Source organism: Bombus huntii, chromosome 3 (assembly GCF_024542735.1).
Source record: "Bombus huntii isolate Logan2020A chromosome 3, iyBomHunt1.1, whole genome shotgun sequence".
NCBI lineage: Eukaryota > Metazoa > Arthropoda > Insecta > Hymenoptera > Apidae > Bombus > Bombus huntii.
In genome coordinates this window covers 8,462,182-8,476,007 of record NC_066240.1, presented here as the reverse complement: position 1 = coordinate 8,476,007, position 13,826 = coordinate 8,462,182, and the positions used below count along the sequence as shown (strand labels likewise).

The window sequence follows — 13,826 nt, the reverse complement described above, 5'->3', positions numbered from 1 at the left end:
CCGGCTCGCGCTGAAATTTTCGGAATATTCAGAAACGTTTGAATTATGCATTTTGAAAGGGAGCGCGTCTACTTTCTTGTGTCTTTTCTGTTCTTCTACCTTCATTTTTTTCCCATTCAGAATATTCCTTTGGCTGCGAGAGAAAATCTTAAGACGAGGCGCCGCGAATCGATGAATGCTCGCTTTTTAATTAGAAAGACCGCACGTTTTAATTAAAAAAATCTCCCCGTTGCTTATTCAGAGAGTGAATTAATAGCCGGACACGAGCCTGTTCCGTGGCACGACGTCTTTCAGTATTCATGAATGACCTCGAGCGCGATACAACTTTCGCCAACCTTTTACTTCGATGCGAGCAATCTTAAATTCGATCGATGGTAACTTTATTGGAAAATTTCACTGCCCTCCACGAGATTGTATAAAATAATCTTATGAAAAGTCGAAGTACCGAATGCTCTTCTAATTTCGTTGTTACGTAGTTTATTCGAATCAATTTGAAATTTTATTATAAACCACGTAACGAAATAAACAAATCTGCAAGAATGAAATAAAATTCGTTTAATCACTTTCTTCTGCGTATCTTTTGAATGGGAAATTAACACAGCATTCTTAGAATAAAATACGTACACCTCTGCTCATAAATATTAGAACAGCTGGCGACCTTATACGAAATTGTGAAAATTCTGAAAGGCCTATTCAATTCTACCTGAAAGGAGAAATGAACGAACCGATTTTCCGGCTCACGTGTCTAACAAACAATCAGTCAACGTCACATAATAAAGACAAACTCCACAGTCCCTAAGCTCGGAATTGCAACACACCAGAAGTTCCCACGCGAAAATAAAGATCGTGACTCGATTTCGCTTATAATTGCGTCGTCGGTCGGATCGAGTCGTCTACGACCACAGACAGCGAAAGCTTGTCAACTCTTTTTCAACCTATACACGCATACGCATGAACACGCGAAAGACTGTGTGCCTGGTGGAAGACACTTGGACGTGTGTGCTCGAACGACGAGTACTTCCTCCCTTTGCAAGATTTTTTCTGCCGTCGTGGCGAATTTCGTTTCGCGGCGTACACACGGAAAGAGAAAAGGACAGAGAGAAGGAAAGAGATGATATACGGCGAAGTGGTCGGAAGGTCCTGAGTGCTCTTCAGGCCTGTTATAATTAATACGATCTCATCGATCTCGGACTCGCAAGCTTTATCGTGTCGCGCTGCAGCCACTTTCTTTCGTCGTTTCGCGAGGTCCGCGAATTTACCCCGATGCAACCCCCTCTTCGTTGCCTAGCCTGCCGCGAAAAGGTCAATGGGCCGATGTTCGAGAGGCTGGGAATATAGGGCAACGCGGAAAGGGGTGAGGCGCGGACATGGAACAATCCCGTGTGTACCCAATTCATACATTAATTCCGAGGGTAATCGAGCAGGTGGCTCGCGAAACGCGGCGAGTGGAGTTTCGAGAGCGATCGAAACTGTGTTCGGTTCTTCCTTTTGTTTTTTGTTTCTTCTCTCTGTCTACTTGTTTCGTGTTAATGCGAGTTCGTTGGAGTTGGAAGATGTTGATAGATGGAGATAATGATAGATCGATGTTCGAGGATATTGGTTAATGGATCAGATAATGGTTAATGGATTGCGGATTTTTATGGACTTATGGGAAATTTGACGGCGTAAAAGTAAAAGAATGCACGCACCATGCGAAATGTACAGAGTCGAGTTTCGACAGCTACGTTCGGTTCTTCCCCGCTACTTTTTGTTTCCTTTTTCCGACTACTTGTCTCGTGTTAACGCGTGAGCTTGTTGAAGCTTGAGTGAGTTGATAAATGGAGATACAGTAAAACTTCATTTATCCGTACTTAGAGGAACGAAATTCTCGTTAGTGCACGATTAAATGAGCCTTTAGCTATTGATTTCACTTGTCTGAACGTAAACTCCCATTATATGGACGGAAAGTTTCCAGAGTCATATATTCCAGGAAGTCATCGATTATCGGGTTTTGATAAATGTTGCATGGTGAACTATACTTGGTTGATACAAACAAACTCATTACATATTTATCGAAAAATACAATTGAAATCACGCATCGCACGTTATACCTTACACGATAAAAACAAAGTATATTTCAGCAAGTATTAAAAAGTTGTAAAGAATGCGTAAACTGTGTTTTGTTTGTTCGACAAACGGAAGGGTGATCGGTGCGAGGCAATTTTGAAAAATTCTAGGATGTTTCGTGATTAACGGTTGCTTGTTTTCGACAGGTTGGGAATTTTCCTGAATTTATCGGGGGCGTGAAGAAGTTTGGATCGGACTTTTGACAGGGCATCGTATATTAGCGGTGGATTTTTAACGGAGGCCGGTAATATCGGCAGAAAACGGAAATTTATAACGTGACGAGAGCTGGATTGTCGGCGGAGAATTGCATTTCGCTGAATTATCACGATTGTGCTAAATTATCGACGTTAGTTCGCGCGTCTCTCTCTCTCTCTCTCTCTCTCAGTAACAGCTTATTCATTTCTAAACACGTTGTCTACCGCGTGCATGAGTTCTAGGGCCGATGAATCATTCGAATAATCGTTGCCTACGTGAAAATATTTTTTCCGCCGCGCAATGCTGTCATAATGGACAGATGCTGCATCGGTCACGCGATTGTTTAATCTTCGCGTTTGTCGATTGCCTTTTGTATTCGTCGACGACATGATTGGCGATAACATTAGCTCCCGCCAAAAGATCGAAACTGTAACGCTCTATAACGTACGCTCTCTTTGGCGACAGACTACAATTTTTTCTCTCTCCCTAAGGAAAGTAAAAAATGGATACTCGATACTCGTTACAATTTGTCAGTCATACAACTTTGAAAATCACCACTCGCTCATCGATTTCGTCAGAGATTTATGGTTTCTATATAAATTCCTCTCAGCCATGAATTTTCGTGCTCGTAAATTCCCCCTACCAAGTCTAATAAAATCACCGTCTTGCGTCTACCCTTCAATGAACTATGCGACGTTAAACGCAGCGAACAACGACTGTACCCTTTCCTTTAATAACGAGCTACGGCCATTTGTCAGAGCTCTTAACCGTGTCAGCCATTGCTAGCTTCAAAAATTCCCATTCGCGGGTCAAGAACGCACGCGACGAGAACGAGTTTTGGAGGAATAGGTTCGTATGGCGAAGCTGCCTAATCGAAGGAAGATTCACGGGGTCGCGAGCTACCTGTTCGAGGGGCGAGCATTCATCGCGAACAAAGGCACTTGAGCACCCTTCGCGTTCTTCTCTCGCTTCTTCCGGGCCTCTAGCCCCGTGTAGAGGGTTGAAAGTATCATCTTGAAAGCCGATCGCGCTACTCGGAAGTCGACCAGAGCTCGTTCAGACTTCGCTTCTCTCATTAAAAATTCACACGGGCGGAGTGTTCGCGGGGCTTTAATCAATCGGCCGCTTAAGCGTTGCGATCCCTTTCTTCTTAGTCTCAGAGAAGCCGGAGTTTGTCATTCTTAAGCTTCTCTGCAGCTTTTATCTCGGTGGAATCGGTTTTTGGGATTTTCGACTGGGATGAAACTGCCACGATACTTCCATCGGATACTACGCTTATTTGGATCCGATGGTGATTTTAGCACACTTCTCTTACGGTATTCTAACTGTTGCGCCGTGTCTGAAGTTTGACGTTAAGGATTCTAATTTAAAGTTTGTATTAGGTTATAACAGTTTAAAAGTTAGTTCAGTCATATCGTTAATTAATCTTACGACATCAGAATAATCGTTTTATTTGACTTTGGAACTAGACTTACATTTTTACACACTTTTTGTATCATGCGATTGGTATCGCGTGCTCAGTACGAGTCGATTCTAACATTTTAATACAACCAAGTGAACGAAAAATATATGTAGAGAGTAATATAACGAATTAAAGGCGCAAGCTACGTGCTTTTTGATTAGACGAAAAATATCATGCCTCGTGATTGATATCACGATGTTTGGCAGTTAAAATCTGGCTTCTTTATTACAGGTTAGCGAAATTTTTACGAGTATCTGATTTTCTACCAATCAGGATATTCCTCTTTAATTTACCTAATGAAATTAGGCAATTGAAGGGCCTCGTTCAACCTTAAGTATTTATTACATTTTCGTACAGTCTCTTTCGTATGTTATTTTAGGAGCTCGGAGTGACGAACGTGTAACGTGTACATAAAGTACTCGTCAAACGTTACGCATGGCAACTTTTATCCAGGTTCTATCTTTGAAATTTGACGTTAGTGGAACGACGGGGTTTATCTATGTTTAACTCAATTAGTATCAAAATATTGGCTGGTTTATTAAAGTTCAGAATGAATTAGATGGTCCGAGATTCGTTGTTGTGTCAGTTTATTCGCGTGAATTGCGAAAAACGCAAGTCTCAGCTAATTTTTCCTATAAATGTAAAGAATAGGTGCTTCCTGTCTTATTACACGTGGTATCTATCTATAGAACGTATGTATAGAAAAAATCATCACTCAATTGGAATATAAATGTCTTCTGCCAGGACTGAAAGGTGTTTCTAATTCCGCGACTCGAATGCAACTGAGTTCTAACGCTGGAAGCTCCGTATAAATCTCATACCGCAGTTGCATAAAATTACTTTTAGCTTATCCTATGAAACGGAAATAACGAAATTCTTTTTCGTAGCTTTTATCGTTAATTTGAAATGACAAATATAAGCTGGAAAAATTAGAAGTCGCGCGTTATTTATAAAAGCTGCGTTAAAAAACTAGGCTGCGACGTAGTAGCATATGGATTCATAACTGGCACAGGTGTTTCCGTAATTACGATCGTGTTCACAGAATACATCGTGACATGTCGGCGAACTTCATAAGCCGACATTGCAAGCTTCGTTGCGATAGAATCGCAGTGTGTGCCATAGTTGGTAAATCGATGTACACACGCAGCTCGCGTCTCTGTTTATTCTTCGCTCATCCATCTCTTTTCTCTTCTCTAATCCACCGATCGTGCCGTTTTTTCACCATTTTCTTTTTGTTTCCCTTGCATTTTGCTATCCACTGTGCTACCTTCCTTTCTACGTTCCCTGTACTCTGTCATTTTGCGTCCCTTGCAACCGCTTGAAAAAACATCTCCCTTCAGTGTCCATTCTTTTACATTATTTTCCTCCTTATCAAATTTTATCGCAACATTTTCCCTTATTTCGCTTGATATTTATCCTTTCTAGTCCTCCGACCTGTCTTCGAAGTTCTATCTATCTTCCTCTACCGAATCGTATCCGCAAAACAATATCTTGTCCTTCCAGTTGCTCGTTTCACTTTCTTCCTCTTCTTCCTCAAATTCTCTTCCACATTCTTCCATTTCATTCATTTCTTCGCCTACACGCATACACACGTACATCAATCCTGCGCAACACCTTGTACCACCTTATACCATCTTTCTCCAGCGGGACTTCTTTGCTTTATCGCACAATCCACTATTCCTAACCCCTCTACCCGTCGATCGCGGTTTCATTCTCGCCCTTCCACCCTTTCCCGTCTATCCAACGTTTCCCACATTCCCTTCTCCCTTCTTCTAACCCTTCCTCGCTGTACATCCTCAACCCCTGTACGCCGCCACCCCCACCAAATGAACGAGAGCGCCGGCCCGAAAGCCTCGGTTGAGTCAAGCTCCGGCACGGTTCAGGCGAGTTCAGTCGCGCCATTCGGCCGTGGTGTTCACGTGCCATCGCAAGCTTGCAATACGTCTGTCGTTTCGTCGTCCATAAGAGCGGAAAAACATACCTAAAGAGGGAAGGGAAACGGAGAACGAGAAAGAGAGGGAGTGAGGCAAGTGGATCGCACGCGTTCGATGTTCCCGCTCGGAGAGGCCTGCCACGATCGCAAGGTAGATCCTTAGATCGTAAGCTCGTTAGATGGTTTGTTTTGACGGCCGGTCCCGCGTGCTCGTGCTAGTGCGACGCGTCTGATCCGTTTTTTTTTATAAAGACTTCTTTTTATTTTATGATCACGTTCGGTTCTTGTTTGACATGCGACCTGTTCTTGGTGCTTTTGTAATAGAAATTCGATTATCGAGCAGTTGGATTAATTTTAATTAGTCTGCTTTTTTAATTTGTGTTACCAGTGAGTCGACGAGGGACCCGTTTACTAGGGACCAATTTAATTAGATTCATACGGGCTCGATGAAAGAGCGTAGATTGCGATCTGTCGTAGTTTTGGAGGGAAATTGATTTCCGACCCGCGCGAATGAATCGCGTTTCGAATCACCGACGACCGTTCTTTCCTCTCTCTCTACCTCCTTTCGTGGAATCAATTAAAAATCATTTATACGAGGCGGCCGGCACGGTTGCTAATTGACCCGTGAATTTTGTTGATTCCACGTCGATTTGAATCGACGTTTTGCCAGCTGATGTCGCGATCCATGACGAATTTTTCTATTGGGAACAAATCGATCGAAAAGCCGTTTGCCGATATCTGGAACGATATTAGATTTGCAAAATTCCCATTGAAGGTTGTCAGTTCGATAATTCGCCGGAAATGAGAGGAGAGCTTCTACTTGATTTTCCGTATTTTCAAATATTTCATTTATTTTATTTGAAACGTTTGAGGTATTTTAATTAACTTTTAGAATATAATTAGCATAGATCGCTCGAATCTTGTTAATATTTCATCCGCGCTTCAGGCAATTTTTCTTTCAAATCCCCCCACGTCCGACGACCGTTCTTTTTTGTATCTTTTATAAGCGCAAATTGTGCTTTTCCACACGAGTGCTTTGTATCTCGCGGAAATAGATTTAAATATTCATAATTTAGAATGTTGAATTTCCTCTTGGCCTCGTTTCGCAAGCCGAGTGCCAGAAGGTACGTGTTACCACGATTCCCGCCATTTTGTATAAGTCTAATTAATCCTTGAGAGGATACGGGGAAACTTGAATTAATATCGTGCGACTCGATGCACGACCACAAGACGAAAGGGAGGGAGGGAGAGAGGGAGAGAGAGAGACAGACAGACAGAGACAGAGAGAGGGAGGGAGGGAGGGAGGGGGAGAGAGAGAGAGAGAGAGAGAGCAAATTTCGCGAACGAGAAGCTGCCGTCCAAGTGGAAGAAACTTTCCCTGCCAGACCAGACGACATAACTTCCCGCTTTTGAGGCTTCCTTAATTTGCGCTCCGCGTCATTTGAAACCAGCCAGCCGTCGTTTCTACTGAAAACCATAACTGTTCGAAAATGTTTTCAAGTGCTTCGATTCATTCTTCGACTACGCTTTGTCTTTAGATTATTTAATTATTGGTTTTCTACAAACCAGATGACAAGGAGATCGAGGAATTCGTATACGAATAGTTTTAGGCAGATCGGGAAACTTTACGATATTACGAGATGCAAAAATTCTTGGGAAAGTTCAGGAGCCTTGGACTTTTAGCCTTTGAGAGTTCCGAATTTCTTTCGGCAAGCCTTCGTGTATTTTATCTTCTACTGATTGGCCGAATGAAGGGAAAATAGAGAAAAGGGGCTAAAAATAGCGATAGAAGATTGGATTGTGTGCGAAATTTCTAGAAGAAACAAGCAAAATGCGCGAAAAAGTATACGGCTGTGAAAATAAACTAATAATAATTAGTTTACTAAACTTTTAGGAATTTTAAATATATGGTTTATGACAGATTGTTTCACAGCTTACATACTGGAATTACATTCGTAAAAAAGATTCCAAAGAATGATCAAAATTCGCCAAAGGTTGTTGATTAATTTATTGAACTAACTCATTAATTTCTAACTACTTCGCGATTTATTATCTTATGATTTATTCTTATAACTAGTTCGCTATATTTTTACTTTCAAATTTATACCGTTTTATATTTTTATGACAAGCGTTTCATATCCTTTTCACATCAAAACTGAAACATTTAAGATTCCACGCTTACACGAAAATTCTAAACTAATTTGCCCTGCTAAAACTCAAAATTATCCGCGTCTACGCACTGATAAAGAGTCACCGCAGCGAATTCAATTCGCGTCTAACACAACACGAGACATCCGAAGCACCCCGTCGAGGGTCGCAAACGCGGGGCGTGGTTCAGCCACGCGGATACGTGCCGGATTAATTCGTCGGGACTGATTAATGAAAAAAAGAAGAAATAAAAAAAAATCGTAGCCGGGAACGTGTGTCGAACGCGGGCCGCGGATTTTGAAACGGATAGAAAAAAGCGAAGTGGCAATCGAACGGACGGGGCCAGAGAACTGCGGCTAAAAAGCGATATCGTAATTAATCACGTCGCTTGGAGCCGGCTCGAGACATGCTGGATAGGTTGGAAAAACAGGGTGGAACAGGATGCGCGTGTTGCCTCTGGGGGATGATCAGTGGAAGAGAGCAATTTCTAGCGTGCACTCACCCTCTCAGCTGTTTCATTTCGTTTCTTCGTGCATTCGCGCGTCGTCTGTTCCGCGTTTTCGTTGCACAAGTTAGTTAGGCTCGATTCTAGTCCGCCCCGATCCCGCTCCCCCCCCCGGGCTTCATCGGGAACAATTTCAATTTCGTCCGGAAGCCCGCGACGATCACCAACTGCATCGCGCAGTGTTCGAAAGCGGCTGTCTGTTCGGGGGAAAACTGTAATTTTGGTCGCGTTCTATTATCGAATTCTCTTTTTTAAATCTCGAAATTTCCAAAGATCCCCAATTAGGATATTGTTATATGCCTTACAGATTTTGTAGAGGAAGATGCATACTTGAATTTTGCAATGAGAGGATTAGAAAAATTTGATGACAGTTTCGAGTACGTGCACTCAGGAATGGTCAATTTTTTAACGCGTTTAATTTGCCGTTTTAAGTAAAACTGTATGGATCGACGCGGATAATTTTGAGATTTATGCTTTCGGTTTCTATAAAAAGTCAAGTGCTACATTTCGTAACCTTCTTTGTAGTTTAATCTCGAAGTGGGTATTGTCGATACATTTGTTATTTAATTGTTCCAGTGACTTTATTATATCATATCTGCGGGCTATCTATGAACTATACGCAATGTCTCGTAAGAAAGGGATTCTACGTGAAAAAATAAATATAATAACTGAAATAGTTAATACTTGAACAGTATCCCATAACTTTTTCATGGTCTGACAGCTGTTTCAGTCGACGAGAACGCTGAACCGCACTCGGCGCTTTTTTTAAGCGATAGAAAGCCTTGTTCTACGTCGCGCTGGTGATGGATTTATTTCCCTTCGTTCTGTTTTGGAAACCGATTTCTGGTTATTAGTTTCTACCTTTGTTGCGCGGTTTACGTAGACGGATTGACGAGCGAACATCGACGGGTCCCCGGGGCGGGTGAAGTTTACAGAAACGCGTTTGTTTCTTCTTTTGTTCCGTCGGTTAAAAAATAGCAACATGTATTGTCGGGGATATGTTGCGAATTGCAGAAATTGTTTGCCAGTGAAATTTTTTACACTTTTAATTGCTATTTTGCGAACGGTGTCGAGATTCGTCTCGAAAGGGATTTACATTTGATTGAAATCGGACGCATTATGCGTTCGTAATACGCCGAAAAAATGCAGATTTCAACGAATGGTCGAAAGGGAAAAGAAATGAAATCGAACGGGGTTAATCGCTGTACAGCGATAAAATCAAGAGTTCCAAGAGACGAGCGAATAGAAGAAAAAATTGTTATTTCTTTTATATCATATGCGCGCATATATTATTTACATTACTACGTAGTTTTAATGGCTTTTATCATAAAGTGCTTCACGGATGACAGCCAGTTATAATCTGAAAGGGATGTACGTGTATTAATACGTTCCATCGAAGTTGCCTTATTGTGTGTGTTTCGTCAGAAAATTATTTACTTTCGATACATCGAGACAAAAATATAAAATTGTAATTTCATCTACATATTGACATTTATATTACCATTTATAAGTATACGAATGCTTTGATTGATTTCTAACAACACTATGTGAATTTTACATAGGTGCCTACATTAATGGCGAATTAATGACTAGAATCACCAGACTATTAATCTAAATTACCTACTACTCTAAAGACATGGCAATAATGTACTTTACCATAGGAAGCAACCTTTTGATATCTTCGATGTTTTAACGTTGCGATAAATGATAATTTTAAAATTGTGGAAAGGCCGTAGAAATCCAATGGTAAGAAAATTTGGTACAGAAATAAAAAAATCAACAGAAGGCGGTGTCGATCGGTTTAGCTTCCAAAAGACTAAATTCATTTTTACACCTAATAAATTCCAGATGGAATAAAGTACACCGATGCATTGGAGTTCTTTGAATTGTACGGCACTGTCCTGGGAATACGTAAATTGGTCAATATCGATTGACGATCTCCGGATTGCCCTGGATCTTCGATTTTCCGCAACCAGTGACCTGGAAATTCGCGCATCGGAATTTCCATAGATCGTGAAATATATGAAATATTTTCACGGCATAGTGTGTTTTCCTCGGCTTAATTCTACTCTCTTGGGGATTTTACCGTGCCGGTTATATTTTTCCGCGAGGTAAACTTTCGAATGCATTAAGCGCGGCTTGTCCAATGAAATACGATGGGAACTGGATAGGCTGATGCTGGAGGGACGCGTAATGAAAAGGAATATCTGCTTTCGTGCGCGCGATTTACTCTATTTTGGGTCTAACGTAGTCTAACTCGGATTTCACCTACTTTAAATTGAAAATAAAAAGAATGAAACGAGATTTAATATAACGATATTTACCGGGATAATTTAAAGTAGATACTAAGCTTTGTAGCACGTACATAGCTAAACTAGATATGATCTAGATAGAGTGGCTTTGTGAAAGTATAAAAATTTTCATGTTTAATTTCGATTAAGTAGTGTTTGTATAAATATGAACTTAGTTATCTTAGACGTGGTAGTTAAATTGGACTTGGTTTAAAATAATTTTATGAAAACATAACAATTAAGATGTTTAATTAAGATGTTTAATTAAGTGACATTCGCGTAGATATGAATTTAATCAGTCTGGAGCTCTGGTTTATAATCTGTGGAATTGTGACCTCTATGGGGATCGTTAAGTATTTTTTTAAGGGTTGCTGCCTTTGTCTCTTTTTATTCTGTAATACATATTTTTCAAGTATTTTCTTTATCTTATCAAAAAATTTTTTTTTATATGGAGCAAAAGGAGATCGCAAAGTTATTTGACTATTAAAAAACGGAGTCGCTGTTCAAGAGAAATTTCTTAAATTTCAAGCAATCGTAGTTTGAAAAGTGGAAAATTAATATTTGCAGGAAATAGAATCGATTTGGAAAATTGCAAATATTCCCAATTCATTTTATTTTCAACATAAAAAAATCAATTTCGTTCCGTTTGAAATATCTTTAAAGCGAAAACAAACGAGCGACGAAGAAGGAAGTAGCTTAAACGACGATATTCGTGGAATGCAACGGGAAAATTTTAAGTATACCGTGAAGAATCTTGAACGAAATTCACTTATCGTTCTATGCTTCACGTTCGTGCGCATCAAATGTAAGATGTTTCGTTTCTTCTGGAAAATTGACATTGGCATGGAATTCTGAATCGCGATTGAATAGCGTTGGTCGAGTTATCACGAGCAGATTGATCAGATTCGATTGAAATCTCGTTCTCCGTTTCTTTTCTATTCTTGAATTGAGAGTTCTGAAATCAAATGAATAATTGAAAATTCTTCCTGTATTCGTTTTAAGTTTTTTAATCTCGACGTATATAAACAGATATTTTTTGAAGATTCACCGAGGTATGAATTGTTACGTATGGTATTTCATACGTATGTTACGATTTAACAGAGTAGGATATGAATATTTGTAATAATTTAGTCCAACGTAGAAGCAATTCGCGACGAAGGAAACTGCCAAGAAGAAGGACAACAATTTCCAGACATCTTTAACAACACTCGAGACGAACCTAAGATGTCTTTCACAACACTGAAGTTTATCCAAAGAAAAGCTCTTACTTTTTCTTCTTCTTCTTTGATTCCTATCGGACAGACGCCTTACGAAGTTCTTTGTAGATATAGTCATCTTACAAATATAATTGAACTCTGTTAATCTTTACATTTTTGCAAGCATTTTACATTTTTTCTTAAGGGTAAATGCAGAAAATAAAATGCACATATTGTTGCGATTGTTATGTCGATTTGTCTTTGTCGGTGTTTCTTTGGAAAATCAAGTATAGTTTCGATTTGCTTATTCAATTCGCCTTTGATATCGGATTTGCTTTGATCTCAATTTTCACATGATTCAAGCTAAAGGAAGGCTTGAGACTGTGAAACTGTTAGCGATATCGGGGATATTAAAATTGACGTGTAAACGATGTCTAAATAGAAATTAATACACTCTTGTTCTGTGACAACGTATGATGCACAGGCTCGACACGATTCTGTCAGTGGAAATGAAGCTTAATAGTCACGTTGCATTCACATCTCCGTGTTTACGTCACGTCGATGCCACGTGTTTGCCGTTGTGTAAAGCAAAGGGACAGCTTACAAGGAACGTTTGGACAACGATCGATCCGTCGAATTTTGGTTTGATTTCTCTGGATTTACGCTTTCTTGGTCCTTAGCAACATTTGTTCAAAAACTTCAATTTATTTGAAAATACCGATATTTTGCTTCTAAGTTCTGAAGAATAAAGTCATTGCAATTTGATTTAACCGTAATTTTCTGATTAAAGATATGCATAGATAAATATATTTGCTAAAAATAAACAATTGTTCGGATAGTAACAATTGAACGGTAATGTATGTGCACGTTGTGTTAGTATTATGTTATCACATATAAATAAAGCAGGAAAACGCATTCAATTCGCTATTCAATGATTCCTCGCATCAACGCGACGTTTTCAGAAGTTCAATCATTATCGTATTCATATCGCAGCAACGCTCGCAAGCTATACACATAAAAGCTTTGTTATTTTCCCTTGCATTATGTATTTTTTCCTACACATTTTACTTTCGTTTCTTCAGCTACAAGTTTCATATTTCGATGATCGTTGATTCTGATATTAAACCGAAATATCGGAAGGCTAAGAAAAATTCCAAGACATTTCACTCGTAAAATAATGGTGCACATAAATAGGGCGTAATAAATCGAAATGTTAGAACAAAACGATGATTGGGAGGAGACGAAATCATTGGAAATTGAGGAAAACCGGATTGGTCGAACTGCGGGAGACTGTTCGATTCTTGAAAATTTCATCGCACGTCGTAGTCACGTAAGTCGTTCGGAATTTAATTATCAGAGAGCCGAGCGGGCAGTAAAGTTACATTCGAAAGTTTTCACCGACGTCGTCTACCTTCTGGCTGGCCTAGTTCGATACACGTGTCAAAGTAAATGCGGCCCTTTCGACTGCCTGTCTAATTAGGCGGCCTTTTTAGCCAGGCGTTTGATTAAGTAGCAAATTGCCGGGCGTGCGTGAAAGGAAATTAGGAACAGCGCGCAGAACAAAAGAGGAGGGAGGGGAACAGTGGAATTAGATAAAAAGCAACGCGGGATGGAATAAACTGTGCTTTTGGAAATTTTGGGACGCTTTTGTACCACGAATGTGGAATGATCTTTGGCTACTTTGTGATTAAATAACTCTATATCCAGCGAATATCACAATAGAGAATATCTTTGATATCACGGAAAATCCTATGGAATCTAGTTTGCGTTTCATATGGATCAAAGCTCGTTGGATAATTAATTTTTATAAAACAGGATTATTTACCTTGAAATTTCCACGATCTTTGCCTTTTGCCTGATAATTTTAAATGTCACCGTACGTAATGTAATTTTCTATAAAAACTTGAAAGCATATATTCCTTGTATCCGATAAAAAAAAACTTGCCGACAAAGAAATAATCATTTTCTCAATCGCTTATTTTCAATACCT

The 13,826-nt window shown here is 39.8% G+C and overlaps 1 protein-coding gene across 3 annotated transcripts in view; it reads left to right on the top strand.

The window, feature by feature from the left end:
• Nucleotides 1-13,826, top strand: part of LOC126864234 (uncharacterized) — a 106,837-nt gene that overhangs the window by 40,095 nt on the left and 52,916 nt on the right. Inside the window, exon 1 of one of the 3 annotated variants that reach the window (XM_050615365.1) lies at nucleotides 5,621-5,847. The exons of the other annotated variants lie outside the window; for them this stretch is intronic. The gene's annotated coding sequence lies outside the window, so the exon portion shown is untranslated. Of the gene's footprint in view, nucleotides 1-5,620; nucleotides 5,848-13,826 lie in introns of those variants that run through there. 3 annotated transcript variants of the gene reach the window in all.